Below are 18,898 nucleotides of genomic sequence, written 5' to 3' on the forward strand. Positions count from 1 at the left end.
GAAACTGAAATCTCAGAAAGGCCTTGTCTTTCAAAATATGTGAAACCTACTCATAAAACTGCATAAATAATCAGGTGGCTAGATTGTACTGAGCTACATACTCTTACAGCTACAAAACCCACTGTGAAAACTGATTGCTGATTCTTCCTCTATCCTTTAACCACTTATTGACCCAAGCAAGGATCTTCCCTCTTAACCTCTGATAGTTGAATTTCTATGGGAGCCTTTGACATGTGTAGTTTTTTTAATTGGCTTTTAAGAAGACTGTATCAACTGTTTTATTCTCACTCACCTGCTCAGTGACTTCTTTAAAGATTAAAATAGATCTGTGACAAAAGTTGAGTTGACTTTTCCTGAATATATAGTATTATTACTGTGTGAACTTACTCCACTCTCTAAATAGTTTCTATTAATTTGCCTGGTAGTTTTCAACATAGTAGGATTATCATCCTAAGAGAGGGAAACATTACTTTCTCTTGCATATCACAAAGACAGGTTTCCAAGACAGACATTCATTTAGCCATATCTATTGCACATCAGTCAGCAGCTGGGATCTTGCATAAGTCAGTACATTGCACTTAACGTTAGGTGGCTGATCAGAGAATTTCCAAAATGCTGTCTTAGTTTACAAAAAGTAGTTCTAGCTACTGAAGACAGAGTGCAGGAAATCATTCAAGGTAAAAGGATTTAAAAAAAAAAATCTTCCAAAAATCTTAACATGAACATATGTAAGTTAATCAGAATATTTCCTGTATGTTTTATTATACTGTTTTTCTCAGTTACAACACATGTAGTTTAATGAAATCAGAGGAGAGTAAAATGAATAGGGTATCTCTGACCTGCAGGCTGAAATGTATCACAGAAATACTCAGACCTGTCTTACAGGGTTAGCAGTCTAGCTGGGGTGTCAGGGAATTCAGTTAGGCAATTTACCAGATAGAACCCTACCCTTGTTTAAGATGACTCAAATCATCCATTATAACAATAACTCAGGAATGCTGGGCAGTTTACAATGGAACTATCATGCTCTTTTATCTAATAACAACATATTAATACTTAATTACAATTTTCTGAAACCAAAGATTTGCCCACAGTACAATGTAGGGCACTGCAGAAATACCTGCCACTACCTATGCTACACTTGAACTAGAGGTTATAGGGAATGTTTACACAGCATAATGTTGGGCAAAGTAGCTGTATAGCTATTTTGCAAAGGCTGTTGACCTAGTAAGTCTGAGTGCTCTGTTAATGTAGCTAAACTGCTTTCAGGAGCTGAGCGCTCTCTGTACTGCATAGCACCATGTAAACATCCTTGAGATCCTCTGTTTATTCACAGATCAGGCACAGCAAGCATAACCATGTTAGCTTCTCAGATCACCTTTCTAATATACCCTAAGGGCCTTCAGAGGAAATGTTTCTGTAGGCAAGAAGGCAGACCAAGGCTTTAAATCCATCCAGTATTAGGCTTCTCCACTTAAGACTACCAACTGCTTTTTTAAGAAAAGCAAAGCTGTGATGTGTAGCAGCTGAGGGGAAGCCTAATGTCGCAGCTAAATTTACTTTCTGTTACCTTGTGCCAAAAAATGTTAGTGTCCTTGCCCATCAGTTCCTGACCCCACATTCCCAATCCTTTTTGTGTCATGGACAGCCTAAAAATTTTTGCATCCTACCTCCAAATTCCTGTTACAGAAATTAAACTGTTTGTGTCTTCCAACTCTAGTATTTACAGCGTAGAAGGTCTCGCTCAATCTCTGCTGCTATACCAACAGAGGACCTTCTGGCTAGCCGAGCTTTACAAACACTTTTTTTTTTTCCCCCAGATAGCACAGCGGTTTCTTTTGTGAAAAAATGCTTTTTCTAATCATTCACTCTCAGCCCTCTGTTCCTGATTCCTTTCTCATAACACCTACATCTTTCCAAGGTTGGTATTACACCATTCTTATACGTAGAGAATTGTATAGGGAAAAGTTGAGGGTATAAACAGGAGACAAAGTGCATATTCAGCAAAACAGTATTTTCAAATAAGTTTTAGTTCTTCATTTTTAGAATGATCTCATGTTTTTTTTTTGTTGTTGTTACAACAGTTTATTATTTGTAGAAGAAAGATTTGCTTACTGGGCAGAATCACCAGTAACAGCTCAAAGCAAAAATTACTCTCAGGTTGGGAAAGGTAACTGAAAAGAGCATTACACTTTGCCAAAAGGCTGCAAGATGAACATTTAAAAAAAAAAGTACACTATGAACTATGATTATGGACATGGTGATGTTCAAATCTAGATCCAGAACTGAATACAAGGTATGTTTTATCCCATAAACCATATTTCTAGATTAAAAATGAAAGGACTTATAGACCCACTGCCTCATCTAGCCCTTGGAGTGCACTGCATTTTTGTCTTGTACCAGCTGGTGATGAGGCACTGAGCAATTTGATTGTTACTTTAACTGTGGTAGGACATTTACAGACAAACAAAAGGTTCTTAGTGCTTCTGTTCCTTAAATACCAGCCTGCACTTGTAAGATGGTCAGTTTGGGTTTTTTTTCATTCTCTCAAGCCTAATTCACAGAATCTGTTATGCTTGATTCAGTAGTATGTCTTTACTGGAAAAAAGCAAATGGCATTTCAGACCTCCACCTAAATTTTGTCAGTTTTCATTTGTGTATTCTATTCAAAAACAACAACAACTCCTACAGAGCTCTGTCTTAGGAGAAACTGAAAAGATCTTCTGCTAGGTCTTGCAGTCTGGTTTCGGTAACAAATAAAAATACAGTGTGTTCCTCTAGGGAAGTATTGATATGAATCATCCTATTTAAGAAAAGGTGTATTAGAAGAGAATGAATCATTGTTTGCTCTATGCAGTACTCCAGCACACTGTAGGTACAAGTATTATTCATCCAGATGTGTAGTAACTTCACTAAAACACTCCTCTTAAGTATTTCAGCCATAGACACATTCTCCTTCTGGAATTTATAACTACCTTACTTTGTGAATACATATTCCATTCTGTAAACACTGATAGAAACAAAATCACTGTAAGCAACACAATCAATCTAGTACTACCGGGTGTATATACCTTTTGTTCTCCTGGTAGTCTGCCCACACAGACTTAAAGCACTCAATCGTGTTTGATCTTGGAACCTAAACATTACTAACCCTGTTTGACATTTAGATGAGAGATCATAAAATCCGGAATCACAGCTGATGTAGAACAAAGAATTGTGACTGACTATTCAATTTTAGGCCTCGTACATCAAAAGATTGACTTTATTTAGTCCTACTGTTGCTGCTACAATGACGTAGAAGTAAAAGAAAACAAGAATGATGAATATCTATGCTCTAGAAATGCAATTATTTCACAGATGTGTTATTTTCCATTTCTAGAAAAGACAGGCAAGAAAATAAAAATTATCAGATCCCTTCTTTCTGCCTTTGTGATTTCAGCTCATGATGACTAAATTTATAAACTATTTTAGTTTTCAAAATTGAAAATATACATTTTAGTTTAGTTACAAGTAATAATACACCTTCAGCAAAGAAAAAAGAAAAAAGTATTTCAGGAAACATTGTAACATTTTCTTAACCTAAACCAGTGCTATTTACAGTTAATTACAAAAAATAGTCTATTAAAATACAAATAAAAACATCTGCAACTGAATTTAGCTTAAAGGTTCTCATTGTAACCAACATTTGCCTCTGTAACAGGATAAATAACATCTTTAAATAACTAACTTATATGAAAAGGCAAATGATCATTACTTGCCAACAGGACGGAAGAGGGACAATGGTATATTATTGCAATTAGGGACCTGAATCCTCTTTCTGCAAAAACAAGTCTGTTTTTTCCCTTAGGGTAGATATGGATATTTTGTATTTTATCAATTATAAACACAGCAGTATAGAAAATTTTTCATTCCAGTGACTGGATGCAAGATAAATACAGCATTTAAAATACCAATCCATTCTATCCATTGACATAAAATTACTTGTTCAGTTCATTATTAGGCAAATAGTGCTTTCATATAGCTGACAGACTGTTGGAAAAGTAATTGGTTATAAAATGCATTTAAAGATTTTGGAGGGACCGACCCTATCAGCATGTCTGAGCTAAGCATCGCATCTTTGTGAATTAAGCTCACTTCATAAGGTGAAAGTACCACGTTCTCTATATGCCCACAGTAGATGAAATTGGATCTCCCTGACAGGACACATGCATACTCCCTCAAAAATAGGTTTGTTGACAAGATTCTTTATCTGCCTAGTTTAATTATCTAAATTGGTCTTAGTTTACATTGATTTTAGTTGATCTTTTAACTATTCATATTTATTGTCTACAGGAGATTAGAAAACCATTCAGTTGCAGATTTGTCTGAAAAAAAACTATCCCAGAAAGCTTACAATGGCATTCTTACATATTGTTAACATATTCTCACAATTCAAAACTTTTTTCCAAACTTTTATATAATTATTTATGTCTAGGAGTATATGCATCACTAACACTAGACTGTGTACTATGGACCTTTAACTAGGATTTAAAATGCCTGGGCAGGATTTGACCCTAAAAGGAATGAGATAACAACAACAAATGAATCCATTTGCCTTTTGCTCTCATCCACTACAGTCATGACCATTTTAAGTCTGTGTTTCTAAGAGATTATTACCAACTTATATATAGCTCTTGAGTCCCACATGGCTGGTGAACAGTTTAAGTGTGACTCCATATCAAATCTACATCACTGGATTGGCAACAAAAATGTAGGTATTTCAAAATGCTCTGCTAAAGGGACTTCTAGACTGTCTTGGGAGCGCACTGCGTACTTAACTCAGCTCTGTCCAACTGTGAACCAATATAACCTGTAACAGCTGTTGTTATTTCCCTTCTCTGGAGCATCTTATGGCTTTATCTCTGTTATCCAGCTAGTGGAGATGGGCCATATGTAGATAGATACAAGTATTAATATACAAAAGCTGCCTTGGTGTAAATCTCCAGTTTTTAGTTAATAAAAAAATGACACACACTCTCTCTCTTTTTAAGAAATTGTGCTTCTAGATTCAATTGCTCTTGAAAATTCTAAAATATTTTACAAAGTCACAAAAGCCATTCAAATTCTGGAGCTCAGTACTGTTGTTCTGTAACTACAGCTGGCTGCATTCCACTCACAAACTCAGTGCCCCTCTGTTATTCTTATAAAACCTTGTCCTTGTGCATGAGGCAAAAGTTTAGAATTCTATTAAACAATAAATTTCTAGAGTCTCACTCTTGATTGTCAGCTAATCATCTGTGAACTCCCTGCAAATATGTAAAAAACAAGCCAGAGCAGTTGTGTTGACTCAGCAGTGCTCTATACCACCTTTTGGTCAGGTAATGTGCCCAAGAGGGGTCTCTCTCATTAAAGACACTGCCAAAGGGCCAAATTTTTTCCCATTCTGGCAATCCAGATGAATAGGTCTATTAGATGCTTTAAAATTTAGAGAAATGTATTAAATCTTTGGCACTCTTACTTGCTTCTGCTTGTGCAGGCAGGCTCCAGCACCCTTTACCCCCTTCAAATGAAATCCTAAACAAATGGAAACACAGGAAAATGAAGGCCACTTACCAAAAACGCTACTATCTTTCCTTTTTATAATTCTAAATATCCAAGTCATCTTAAAAATGTTACTTTCACTAATTTCATCTTAATATTTTTCATGCATTGCTGGTTAGAATGCAAAACCATTTCAGTTTGTACAGAGAGATCGTGACCAATTATTAATAGCATTCTATTGTCAGCAGCAAGCCCAAGAATTTATCAACAACTATGGAAATAAAGTACACCAATTTTTTGCATCAGAATTTAGACAATCAAAATCAGACTGCATACATATAAACATCCATGGGCGTAAAAACTTGTAGAAGATGCTTGTGAAAAATACGGTTCTTATCAGAAGTGCAACAGGGTAGGCTTTCCCTATTTGGAATCAAAAAGTTACAGTCTTTGTCACCTGTTCTTCAGTCTTGAGCAAATTTATATCTGAGTTTTAGTAAAGCAACTTTAGACATCACCAGCTTTCAATTCTTTGATATTCTAACCAGTTGTAGCTTGTTGAACAATATTCAGAAATATTTCCTGTAACATTAATCATTTCACAAATATGATCCTAGAAAAAGCATGCAGTATCGTTATTTGTGTGAAGGCACCAAAGTTCAGAGATAAGGCAGGTGACAAACTGACAGAAACACCAAATTTCAAGATACAAAAACTGTAATTTAGTATAAACATAAATTGTAAAACCTCTCATATTTTTATTAAGTGGTCTTACTTTCTATGCAGCTGCTTTAGATTTATTATGCAGCTAAAACCAGAATTAGTTTCAGAGAAAGGGGAATGAAGTACACTCATTCTCTGACACACTGGAAGTAACTTTGCAATGAAAGCACAACTTTGCTTCCCTTTTTGCTCTTAAAACTGTAAGATAGAATTCTCTTTCCATAGCTTGCAGAAGGAAAATTAACTAGCATGTGCAAGCACGTGACTCCACCCTAGCCTCCCATTTTAGGCTGCATCCACTCCCAAAATAGCAGTGCTTGGGCCACTCCATGTCAGCTCCCTCAGCAGCAGCTCTAGTAGATGAATTTTTATGAAGGACTGTAGACACAAGGAGGAGAGTATTTTATTAACTGTGTGAACAGTAAAAATATGAATTTTAATTTACAATTGGATAAAAAAAAGAAGCATGTTTACTTAAGAAATTAACATTTGCTTACAAGAAGTTTGAGAATGAATACAATTAAACACGTATTTTAGCTTTGCCCATGCAAATGTGAGCAGCCTTCAGCAATCTTGTTATCTGTACTTATTCATTACTGCAACACATAATTATTTTAAAAATATCACAATTACATGATGTTGCAGAATATTATCTGGTAATCATTTGAAAACTAATCTCTGTCAGCTCTCCCATGAAACAGAAGAACTTAGATTTTCTACAAACAAACTCCACCCAATCAAAGTAACATTTCTTCTAATATACAGCAACTTCCTTCACTTCAAAAATTTGGAAACAATTCAAAACCTCTCTAAAAATACTGCATTTCTTTTTCCACGTAAGTAAGCAGAGGTGAAGATACTTTAAGTGATTTAAGTGTGAATATAATCCAACAACCCATTATAAACATTATATTACACTATCTTTCCAGAAAGCACCTAAGGAGTCAGGAAATGATACCTGATTACAGGTATATTTATCATACTATTCCCAAAAGTTATTATGAGACATTGTTCTGGTTTTTAAATGTTCAGATTTACAATCAATAATAATGTTAATTACTTCATTAATGACATTTACATCTTAGTGCCACCTACAAACCAGTTTGCAGACCTTGTAACTATACAGTATAGTTTCTTTTAGCTTTTCTGTTAAGAAGTGTAATACTGGTTCATTAATGTGGCTGATTTCCAGAGACCGTGACTTTGCCGGATCACAGACATTCTGAGTCTTGGATAATTAAAAGATGAAATTCCTCTGAAGTGGGTGCTTTTTAGACCTAGAAACACTGGGATGGCAGAATGTCTCTTGGATCCAATAATATGGCATTTGCTCTGGCAACAACTGTAAAAGGGGTTTCATTATCCCACTACAAAGGAGTAAAAATATAACAACTCCAGAAATGGTTAATTATACACTGTATTACATGCATAGTAACTCACATCAACAGGAAATATGGAAGATAATATAGCAAACACTGTGCAGAGGATGTAAAAGCTATTATCTTTAAAGAAATATTAATGACTTCTTTCAGGCATCTGCCTTGATTTCCCATAAAGGGAATGATAGTTCAAGACAGAGAAATGTGACGAAACAGTGCAGGGTATGTTTCTCAACAGAGTAGGAACAGGAGTTTCCTGGATGAAGATAAAGAGGTTTTGACTTAATCAACAGACCAAAATAAACGGGAAAAGAGGAAAATAATTTATATTGAAAATCTCCATGCAATTTTTATTTTCCAGAGCTTCAGAAATTTACTCTCCCTTTTATCTTCAGTAATCTCAATGTTACTTGAAGGTATTTATGTCCCAGATTTGTCTCTGTCTCATTTTGTTTGAAAGATTAGGTTGAGAGCTACATCAATGACACAGCTAACCATCAATAGAAATTAAATCCTCTGGATTTCAAAGCAGCTTTAGAAAAACAAGAAAAATCAAATTCAATATAATAAAAACAAGAACCATTTCAGGACTACAACATGGTTCTGAAACTGCATATTGACAAAGGTAAATTTTACATCACATTCCAAGTCTTAGACTTGGAGCAAATTCTATTTCAGAAAACATGCAAATTCAAAAGTGCAATGACTATACTCTCCACAGAAAGGTCTGTCTTTCTTGTATTATTATTGACTGATATACTAACAGACTTCAAAAAATATTTGGACTGATTTTGTTCAAATGCCATCACATTTTCTTTAGCTCTGCCATTAACAGACTTCGTCCTTTTATTTTTATTTTCCCATTTCAGTTTTCTACAATTCCTAATTTTCAGGTCATTTGAAGTGTTATTTCTGGGGTTTGTATTTGTATTGTATATATGATACAATGAACATTTACTTACTTTTTTTTTCACTTTCCTTTCATCAATCTTAATTTTTTTACAAGTAAAAAATTTGGAAGCAACAAAGAAGTAAGCCAAAGAAACTGCAGTGATGACCATATCCTCCTACTGACTTATGGTGAAGACAAAAGAAAAGGTATCAAGCAATTAATAATAAATACGGTATATGTATACTGCTTTAGTACTATATCCCATTGTCAAACTTTGCACATGCTTTCTATCGCCAAGAGCGCACTGATGTAAAATCAAGACAAAAAGCTTTCCTAAATGAACTGCCATAGACTGTGGATCCAAATTGAAACCTAACCACTGAATGAATCTGGGATCCAGTTCTAACAGCAGAATGTTTCCTGAACACCACAGCAGGCATGGTTTCAGCACTGACTCAGCTACAATGATGAAACCCATTAAACCACTAACATCCTTTCTCGTAACACGATGAATTTTTCTTACACATCCCTCATTCAAGTACAGGCGAGGACCAACTCTGCTTAGTTTGTGAGATATTACATGGTCTTACCTCAAGCACATAAGCACTTAAACTAACATGCTTATTAGCCTTCTTAAAGTGATTAACATGTTACCTCTTGCTAATTTTGTGACTCAAAGAACAAGACATTTGGCATTGCTCATTTCTGGAGGTTTTTTTTTATTTATTTACTTTTTTCACTAGTGCAGCAATTTCAGCCTATATGAAATGAGACACTAAATGAGACACCATTTCTATAAAAATCTTTTTCAAAACCTAAATATATTAATTACAGAGATGTAGTAGTATATGTGTGATAAACCAAATTATTACCTCAAGCCCTATAATATACTCAGTGCTACTGCTGATTATCTAATCACTAAATCTATTAATTTAGATACCCACAATTTATGTTTATAAGTTCTGTATTAAGTTTATGTTCTCTTCTGGAATACCTGTTCCCTAGCAAAGATGCCTTGCACGTGGATACTGGGCATTACTAAACAGAGATGCTGGCGGACCTGAACTCACACTGCTTGTCTGTTACGCTGAGGTAAACCAAGTTTGGACAAAAAATGCGCACAGGTTAACCAACCCTGGTGCATGGTTGGACTTCTTCGTTCGGGCACACCATCACGCTAACATACCTGTATGGCTTTTGGATGCCACATAGGGTTTCTTAGCTCTGCGACAGCACAGAGTTAATGCTTCTGAGTCAGAGCTAGATCGTGGCTGGCTATCTTGGACTACAGGCATTAAAACTTGGGTCTGTTTGCACAGACATGCCCAGACCCATTCTAGTAAGGATTTCAAAATAGTTATAATTTATTTTATGATCTTGAAATATATATATAGAGGGCCAAATACTACTCTTACTTACACAAGAGTAAATCAGGAGTAACTCATAATTTCCATATTTAATTTGCAGATCATGAACTTCAGGTCTGCTTCTCCAAAACTGCACTAGCTCCACCGAAAGATCTGCTCCTCTAACTTGGAGTGGCAGAAGCAACCACTCACCCATTTCAGAAGAGATTCCAGCCCAACTTGTATCAATATTTACCCTTAAGATAGCAGCACAGAGGACCATAATTTTTAAACACAGAGAGAGATTTGCTGAATAAGGTAGGAATAATGTTACTGTTTAGTTATTTATTTGACCTCAGAATGTGAAGGACTAAGGGTGGCTAGAATATGTCAAGAGCAGGCAAACTATTAAAGATCTCCCATAGCTCTCCCCGACACATCCTAACGCCACCAATTTCAGTTTTACTCTTTCAGTTCCAATCTTGCTACTAGACAAGCGATTGCTCCCACTGTTTTTATGTGTGGCACATAACGGGTAAGAAAATATTTTTGCCTTCTTTTCATTCTTTCTTACTTTATTTTCCCTGAACTTCACAGATTCCACTAATAGTATTCTAGACATTTTAAACGACCCTGCATATCAGCGACACTTTGATGTTAAATAGTGTTACAAAGGTCATTCTGACAGAAGGACCAGAAATAATGTTTGTTTTCAAACTGAGTGCTCTGTTTAAATTTGTTTATTTCTGTACTAAGTCTAGGCACTTTGAGTTGTCATGATGACTCAGAGCAAAGTTGCAAAGTCTCAGTTCTACAAAGAGATTAGTCACTTTGTTTTTTTGCACTGAGCTGCTCTGAGTCAGCTTCAAATTATTGCACACAGAGTACCTAGGTACATCCTCAAGTGGTGCAGGTAACTTTAGTGCACATTTCTGAAAGAAAAGCAGTCTCTCTATCTGAGCAAATAATTGACTAGGCCTACCTTCTCAATAATGCCAAATAAGAACTGGGGTTTAGACTGAAAGAAATTATTACAGTGTGAATGCTGATTTACATGTTTTCCCTTAGCCAAGGAGAAACTTTAAGGCGAGCAGCCCCAGTCTGATAAACTCTTCAGTATACTGAACAATTGGTTGAGCTGTGCTCTTAACTATTATTTACTATTCAGGAATTAAAAAAATTTAGACACCAAAAGGTTTTTGTCCTTTCAGTCGTTGGCAATATTTCTTCTGCTTTTTAATTTTAGCAAAACTGAGAACTAGGTTCACACATTTAGGCCAGCAGCTTTACTTGACTGTACACAGTGATCCTAAGTTCACCATGACCCTAAACAAGTGACTCACTTGGAATAGACTGTTTTTTATTGATTGGCTGGGCTATATCTTTTCTTTTACCAGATGTGCACATATTCATAGTGTGTATATATGTGTGAATGCATGTGGGTGTGAATCTGTATTGTTAATTTTATAATGACTGGAGTTGATGTGGTATTTTCTTTAGTCTATACACTGTATACCATCTAATTACAATTCATACCATTTACACTGTATATCAAAACTCAGTAGTGTATTTGCAACATAAGAGTGTGGAAACGCAGTATATTACTATTGTATAAATATTTTTATGTCTATAGCTGTAAACTCTATAAACTCAATAGGAAAACACACTAACCCAAATTTTCTTTCTAGCTAACAGTATCTTCCTTATTTCTGGGGAAAAAATACAGAAGACCCACCTTAGAAGAAACTCAGATTTCTCCCAGTCACACAGCTTTTATGCGGGTCCACATAGAAGTATGTGAAAATAACCTGGGACTTTAGAGAAGGAAGAAGAAAGATGACCCAATCCACTTGTCAGTTATGACAAATTAGTGTTGCTCCAAGGCCATTTTGAGCTATTGCCACCTGTATGAGGCCTGTATTTGCTCCCCTCTCCTAACACTATGTTAATTACCATTCCATAATGAGGCCTGTATTTGCTCCCCTCTCCTAACAGTATGTTAATTACCTTTCCATAACAGCCATCTTTACTTGTTTTTGTTTTCTTCAGACCATTTGACACATCTTGCTGTTTTACTAGGTATTCAGAAGGCTTAGCATGCCTTCTAATCATAGCATATTAAAGAACAAGCAAATGTTCATGTCTTGATTCAAACTAAAATATTAATGTCACTAAATTATTTTCAATAAAAATACTGTAGCTATTTAATTTATTTTTCTAGAGAAAGTATTATGGCCAAGACTCCTGAAATGAGTAATCACTGTATAAAGGACTCACATCAAATATGACTTTTTCTGCATAATTCCTTGCCACCTGTTTATATTCTGACTTATTTAACAACTATTAAATCCTTATTATCAAACTAACAATAGGTATTTAAATATGTAAATAAGAATAAACATAGGGGGTTTATCTATTGCACTTATTCATTCTTTAAACTTATTTATGTAATTTACATGTATACCCTTGATTTTGTTCTGTAACTACCCATCTGAATGACAAACAAAAATAGTAATGACTTGTATAAACTTATTACTAAGACTGTATGAAATAGTTTCATTACATCATAGAGTGCTTTTATGTTGAAGAGATTAGCATCCAATACCATGTTCACTTTGCAAGATTCAAAAATAATTGAGATTTGGAACACGAACACTTCCAAATCTGATTTAAGATCCAACAGCAGAATGTTAGGCAAAATTCTGAAATCTTCTGAATGCTATTCCTTTATAAACTGTCTGGAGATGAGAAATACATTGCTATGAAATGCAGTGATACAAATACATACCTTGTACATTCCATCTTCAGGAGTTTTAAGATAGAAATTTGGGAGAAGATTTTAAGAAAAAAAGTAGTAGTAGTACTTAATTTCAAAACATACCAAATGCTTTTATGAAAAAAGAGCAGTAAGACTGTTCTAATCCAGCATGAAATATGAGACATCCACTGCCCCTGTATTATTATTTATTCTTCATATTATGGTAAAGGTCATTATGCTGCATATTGTACAAATACATAGAAATAACACTGAACTGCCGATGACACTAAGTAACAGAATATTCTATTACTGAAAGCACAGTAGTAAGGGAAGCCCTGAAAGGCATGAAGTGATTGACTTTGCACTGATAGAACATATTTACACACACTCTTTCCCCTCCTCTACTCCCATTCACATCAAGCCATGCATATAGGGGAAAATTACCCTATTCTCCAAGATACATCAGTACCTGGAAGTGCTAAGTTAATCTATACTGATGTATTAAAAATAAGTACAATATAAAACAAATCATATAAATTATGTCACAATTACCTAAAAAGGCACTATATATAACACTTCTTCTCAGAACTTCATAAAACTGTGAATACTATGGAAGCAGACTAACATTTGTTCACTGGCCACATGGTATGCCAGTCACAGAGACAGTCTAGATAAGGTTTATCAGTTTTACCTTCTACACCATAAGGGTGTAGATGTTAGGTTCTGACTGTTAGGTTCCTAAAAAACACAGGCACATCACAATTTTTATAATTATGATAATTTATTACTCAGTCTATTCCTCATTTTTTGTAAAATGATGGGAAGTCAAGCTTGGCAAGCATAAAAGATTATCAAGAATAACAGAACAGCCCTGATAATTGAATAACAGGAGACAAAGCAAATTTTCAGTGACAATCTGTTGTTTCAATTTATTGCAACATATTTTTTCCCCCTGGCTTTATTATAGTTTATCTTCTATTATAAAATGTTTAGATGTTGTGAAAACTACTCGTGAATCTGTGGAAGCTCTTTGAAGAACAAACGTAGGTGTAAGGATCATACAGAATGGAATTTCAAGTTAAAATTAGATTGCACAATCTGTATTTGTGTTGATGAGCAGCTACCTACCCAAGCAGTCCTACAGGCTAAACTGAACAAATTGATATTTCCTCATGTATTGATAGATGCATAATTTGTCCCTTAAGTACATGGTTCAGGTAAAAATTTTCTTTAAATTTCACTGAAATGACTGATTTCAACATATACTATCCTATCTACTCCAGATTTTCCACCTTCATAAACCAGGAAATAAAATAAATACGATTCACTGTCAGGCCTCACCCAGAATTACTGTTGCTACCAAATTACGAATTCTAAATGCTTGATTTTGTAGGTTACCAGAATCATTAACCTCTTTAACCATTAAGAACAATGGACCTTTGCATCGCTAGCTGTTCTAATACTAACAAATGAATACTTTAATCTCAATTATTCACAGGTAAATCACTGTTCATCTGTAAAATCTGCTGACTGAATCTGTTAAAAGTCATTACAGAGCTTAATTAGCTGATAAGCTGATTATTTGCTTATGCTGTTCTTAAAGTCTTAAATTTAACACACAGGAAACATTTATTTCTGTTTGTTTGCGTGTGAGTACCACTCACTTTTTGAAGAAAGTTACCAAGAACTCATATTTTATTTGGTGATTATTAGTCTTGCCAAATCTACCTGGAATCAAACACAAATGGTTCTTTGCAAGCCACATAGGTGTCGCTGATAAAGCCTCTTACTGTGACAGATTTGCTTCCTTTAGGATGAAAAGTGAGTGCCCCAGGAACAACCATTAGTTCCAGACCTGACGAGTAGTGTCCGATCTACCTAGAAATGAGCAGTAAAACATAATACACCAGACACCTGATGGTCACAACGTTCTATAAGTAAGTTGCATGGCACTCTCGCATTCTACTGTGTCACCACACCATCTTTCCTGAAAGCTGTACTAAGGGCACTGTATTAATAAGCAAACCTCGATGAGGCATTATTTCCTTCCATGAGCAAGTAAAGAAGTTGGGGCAGATAGGGTCGGAAGTAAACATAATCGTCGTTTTGCTCCCTTCTGTGTCAGCAAGGAGAGCTGACTGGACACGAGTGAGGGAACATGCTTCATCTGGCAGGGCTGATGGCATACTCCCCACTTGTGCAATGCTGCAGCTCAGGGGAAATATGATTCAGAGGACTGCCTCTGAGTCATAATTTCTTTTCAAGCTCCTTCTGAACTGGTACGGCTACGTTTTGTCCCATACTTGGAACTACAAGGAAAGATTCAGTCTTACCCTACATTTTGAGAGGTGTCAAGGAGTTTGAAAGCACAAACTTTGCGAGGGGCACCAACACGCGTTATTTTCTACTGAGAGTTACTCCACTCTGCAATGATTAAACGAGGCTAACAAGTTTTGTATTAACAGAAAAGCAACTGCTTATGACTTTGAACAGTAAAACAGCATATTCGGTATCTGTGTTTTCTAAAATGCCCGTATTGTGCTGCTACACGTTTAAGATAATACATATCTCATATATATAGAGGATATATCCATCATACGTATGGAAAGGGGAAGCGTTCATTACCTAAAGCTTACAGAAATCCTACACCAGCGGACGGCGGGCGGGCGCAGGGGCGGCGCGCAGGGATCTCCTCAGGCGGGGAAGCGCCGGCAGCGCGCAGCGAGCCCGCCCGCCGCCCGCCGCTCTCGCGAGAGGCGCTGGCGAGACCGGCCCGTTGCCGGAGCAACCGCGGCCCCCGCCGCACCCCGGCAGTTTGCGCGGGAAGGGCAGGGCGTCGCCACCCGGCCGGCCACGGGGGTCGGGGCAGCCGGCGGCCCACAGCCCCCCAGGAGGCACCCACCCGGCTGAAAGCTCCGTCCTCGGCGCTCGCCAGGATGGATGTGGCAACCCAGGCAGCGCCTACAACAACGCGCAGTGTGTGGGGCTGCAGGGCATGCCTGGGACACTGGGAACGGGGGGGGGGGGGGGGGGGGAGGGAGGGGCTGTGCAGCACGGACAACCAGTTGTGTGAGGTGTGACCCGGCGGATGGATGCAGAAAGGTCAAGGAGCATTAGGGTGTCAGAGAAAGAGAAGGACTGGTGGAACTATGCTCTGCCTGCCCGGAGACAGAAACAGGAACAGCCACCAGGAGAAAGATCATCCTCTCTCTCCCTGCCAGGCAGAAAGCAGTAGCTTCAAGGAAAGGTGTGAACAGAGGCAAGTCCACACTCGGGGATGCAGTTGAACACCCTCCCCACCTTCCCAGGTGCCTCTGTACAACAGGTATGAGGCTCTGGATTTGGAAGGCCAGTCAACGGATGATGTGGATGATGGTTCATCTACACCAGAGGTGTTGCCGAAGTCAGAAAGGCCTACCCCATGTCACGACCACCTCCAAAGCAAGAAAGGATGGGTTCTAGTTATAGATGACTTCTTTCTGAGGGGAGCAGAGGGTTCAATATGCCACATAGACCCTCCTCTCAGGGAAGTCTGCTGCCTCCCTGGTGTCCTGGTTAAGGGCATCACTAGGAAACTTCCTAGCCCATTACGGCCCTCAGACCATTACCCATTACTGTGCTTCTAGGTGGGTGGTGATGAAGCTGCAGCACGTAGTCCAAGGGCAATCAAAAGAGACATCAGGGCCTTGTGATAGCTGGTGAGAGAATCCAGAGCATAGGTTATTTTTCCTTCTGTCTTCCAGTTGTGGGCAGTGACATAGGAAGAAATGGACAGACCCAGTCTGTTAATACATGGCTCTGTGGCTGGTGTCACCACGACAATTTCAGGTTTTCTGGTAATGGGATGGCCTACACGGCACCAGGCCTGCTGGCGTTGTGGGAAGAGGGGAGAGAGGGTCTTTGCTTACAAGCTAGCGGGGCTCATTGACAGAGCTTTAAACTAGACTTGAAGGGGGAGAGGGATAATATCGGGCTTGCTCATGAAAAGTTGTGGGGCGACATGCCAAGGTTAAAGGGACGGGGTGCTAGTGAGGGCCCTCGACCTGTTGCTGTGAGACTTGCTAGGTACACTGCTAGGTACACTTGAAGTCTTACAGAAATAAGCCAGGAGCTCCTAAGGTAATTGCAGCAAATGGGAACTCCAGTGAAATACCTCAAAGGAACTAAGGGATGTTCCTCTACAAGGGTGACATGGCCAACAGCCCACCTGAAGTACCTCTAAACCAATGCACGCAGCATGGGCAACAAACGGGGAACTGAAAGCCACCGTGCTGCTAGAAAGCTACAACCTAGTTGCCCTTGCTGAAACTTGGTGGGACAAACTCTATGACTGGAGTGCGGCTATTGACAGCTACAGGCTGTTTAGAAGGGACAGGCAAGGAAGGAGGGCTGGAGGGGCTGCCCTGCATGTCAAGAAATTAATAGATAGTGAAGGTCACTTATATTATTCAAGTATTTCTTGGATTATGTGGTGGGTTGACCTTGGCTGGACAAAAGGCACCCACCAAGCTGCTCTGTCGCTCCCCCTTAGCTGGACAGGGAAGAGAAAAAGATAGCAAAAGGCTCATGGGTAGCCCCCTGCTACCAAACCCCTGCCACACAAACCCGATACAGTCACATGCCTAGAGTGTGACGAACACTATATTATGACTTTTCCTAATGGTTATGGAAGGTCTTTTCTCACTGTGCCATGCTTGGTGAAGAATATGGGCATTCTGAACCACCTTCCTCCACATGGCCCATGTGCACAGGATGTCCTCTGGATCTCTGGAGACCTTATCATTGTCTAGATCACTGTAGGTGACTTCCAGCACTGCTAATTCTCTCAAGCAGCGGATGCCTTTGTCCTCAGTTGTCCACTTTCCTGGGTCATTCACAAGATCTTCCTTGAATGGATATCTTGCGCTCACTTGAGAGGAGCTGTCTCCAGAGGCTGCAAATCACTGCCTCTTTTCCAATTCCTCTCTCAGTTCCTTGGTTTCTAGCCAGGGATCCCAGATGTTTAGCTTCCTTACCTTCTAACTGCTGACTGTTGGCCCTGTTATCCCAGCATCAGAGCAGCCAGCCAGAAATCTGCTCACCTGGCTGGCAGCTGTAATTCTTCTGCTTGTTTTGAAGTTCTGACAAGGTACAGGGACTGGGTAGTTTCTGCTTCCTGTCCAATTTCTCTCACTCCTTTCTCTCATTTCTTTGCTGAAGGACTGGCTTCTTGATCAAACTCTTGCTTTTCTTCCTCCTCCCTTCACTCGCCTTGGTGTCTGCATAGTTGTTTCACACATACAATCCCTGAAATCCAGTAATACCCTGAAATACTAACAAAATCTTCTACATTTTCAGATGACCTTATAAAAACAACCTTGACAAAGCTGTTTCTTGAGATACCAAACCCACATGATAGTTCGTGGATTGCTAAAGTTAATCCAATTGACAAACTGAATGTTTACATTACTCTGACAAGAGACATTACAGAGCAAAGGTTTCAGCTTGTCCACAGCAAAGATTTTTTTCAATGGATCACAGAAAAGACAAAACAAAACTTTGGTTTGTCTTGTTTATTCCTTATTTCTGCCTTGGAGTCTACCTGCTAGCCTGCAATGTTCTACTGCTAGTTATCTTCCTTATCAGGCAGTGCAGTACAACATGAAAAGATACAGTGCTGAGAACACAAAGTCCACGTGACACAGATTTCCAGGGTTTTACTTTATACTAACTTGAATTTGGTCCAGTACATTGACTGTTCATTAGCAGCAGGAGTGCACTAGAGCAGATCTGGGGGCAAAACGTTGGTGTTGAAAACTCGATGTCCACTCTATAACCATTTTGCAGTTTACCTGACAGTAGTTCTAGGCTGGTCCAATGAACAGATAATCCATTATCATGCTGCTGTACCACAGCTTTTGGTTTACTTTTATTTGAAAGGAATTCTATTTGTGCACTCCAAGACTGCTACACATTGCAAATCAAAGCAGGTTAGTAGGGACAAATGAAAAATGAATTTCAAAAGTTTAACTTCTACTCCAAACTAAAACACTAATGTAGATATATCGTGATTGTACTCCTGGAATGCATCTTTTGGTTTAGATTAATCAAACAGGAATTCAGTTTGCTTGCTCCGAGACTGTCCTCTTCAAAAGTGAACTCTTAAAGCTAAAATGAGGTTTTATTATTATATAAACCTAAAATGAGGTGCCTGATGCAGACATCCCCTTTGCAACCCAGGCAGAAAGGAGCTCTATTCTTTGCTTCACCCTATGCTTTCTTGCAGAACTCTACACACTTA

At 38.1% G+C, this 18,898-nt stretch overlaps 1 protein-coding gene and 1 long non-coding RNA gene across 3 annotated transcripts in view; one reads left to right on the forward strand and one right to left on the reverse strand.

The window, feature by feature from the left end:
• NXT2 (nuclear transport factor 2 like export factor 2) overlaps positions 1-18,898 on the reverse strand; it is a 75,135-nt gene that overhangs the window by 52,470 nt on the left and 3,767 nt on the right. The window lies entirely within an intron of this gene.
• LOC119157238 lies at positions 601-11,574 on the forward strand. Of its 2 annotated transcripts, none has more exons than XR_005107465.1 (5): positions 601-677; positions 8,629-8,720; positions 9,520-9,606; positions 9,982-10,395; positions 11,549-11,574. It is a non-coding gene; the product is annotated as an uncharacterized LOC119157238 (long non-coding RNA). The 2 variants fall into 2 exon arrangements; XR_005107466.1 differs by having other exon boundaries at positions 10,321-10,395.

This window comes from Falco rusticolus, chromosome 14, assembly GCF_015220075.1.
Source record: "Falco rusticolus isolate bFalRus1 chromosome 14, bFalRus1.pri, whole genome shotgun sequence".
Taxonomy (NCBI): Eukaryota; Metazoa; Chordata; class Aves; order Falconiformes; family Falconidae; genus Falco; species Falco rusticolus.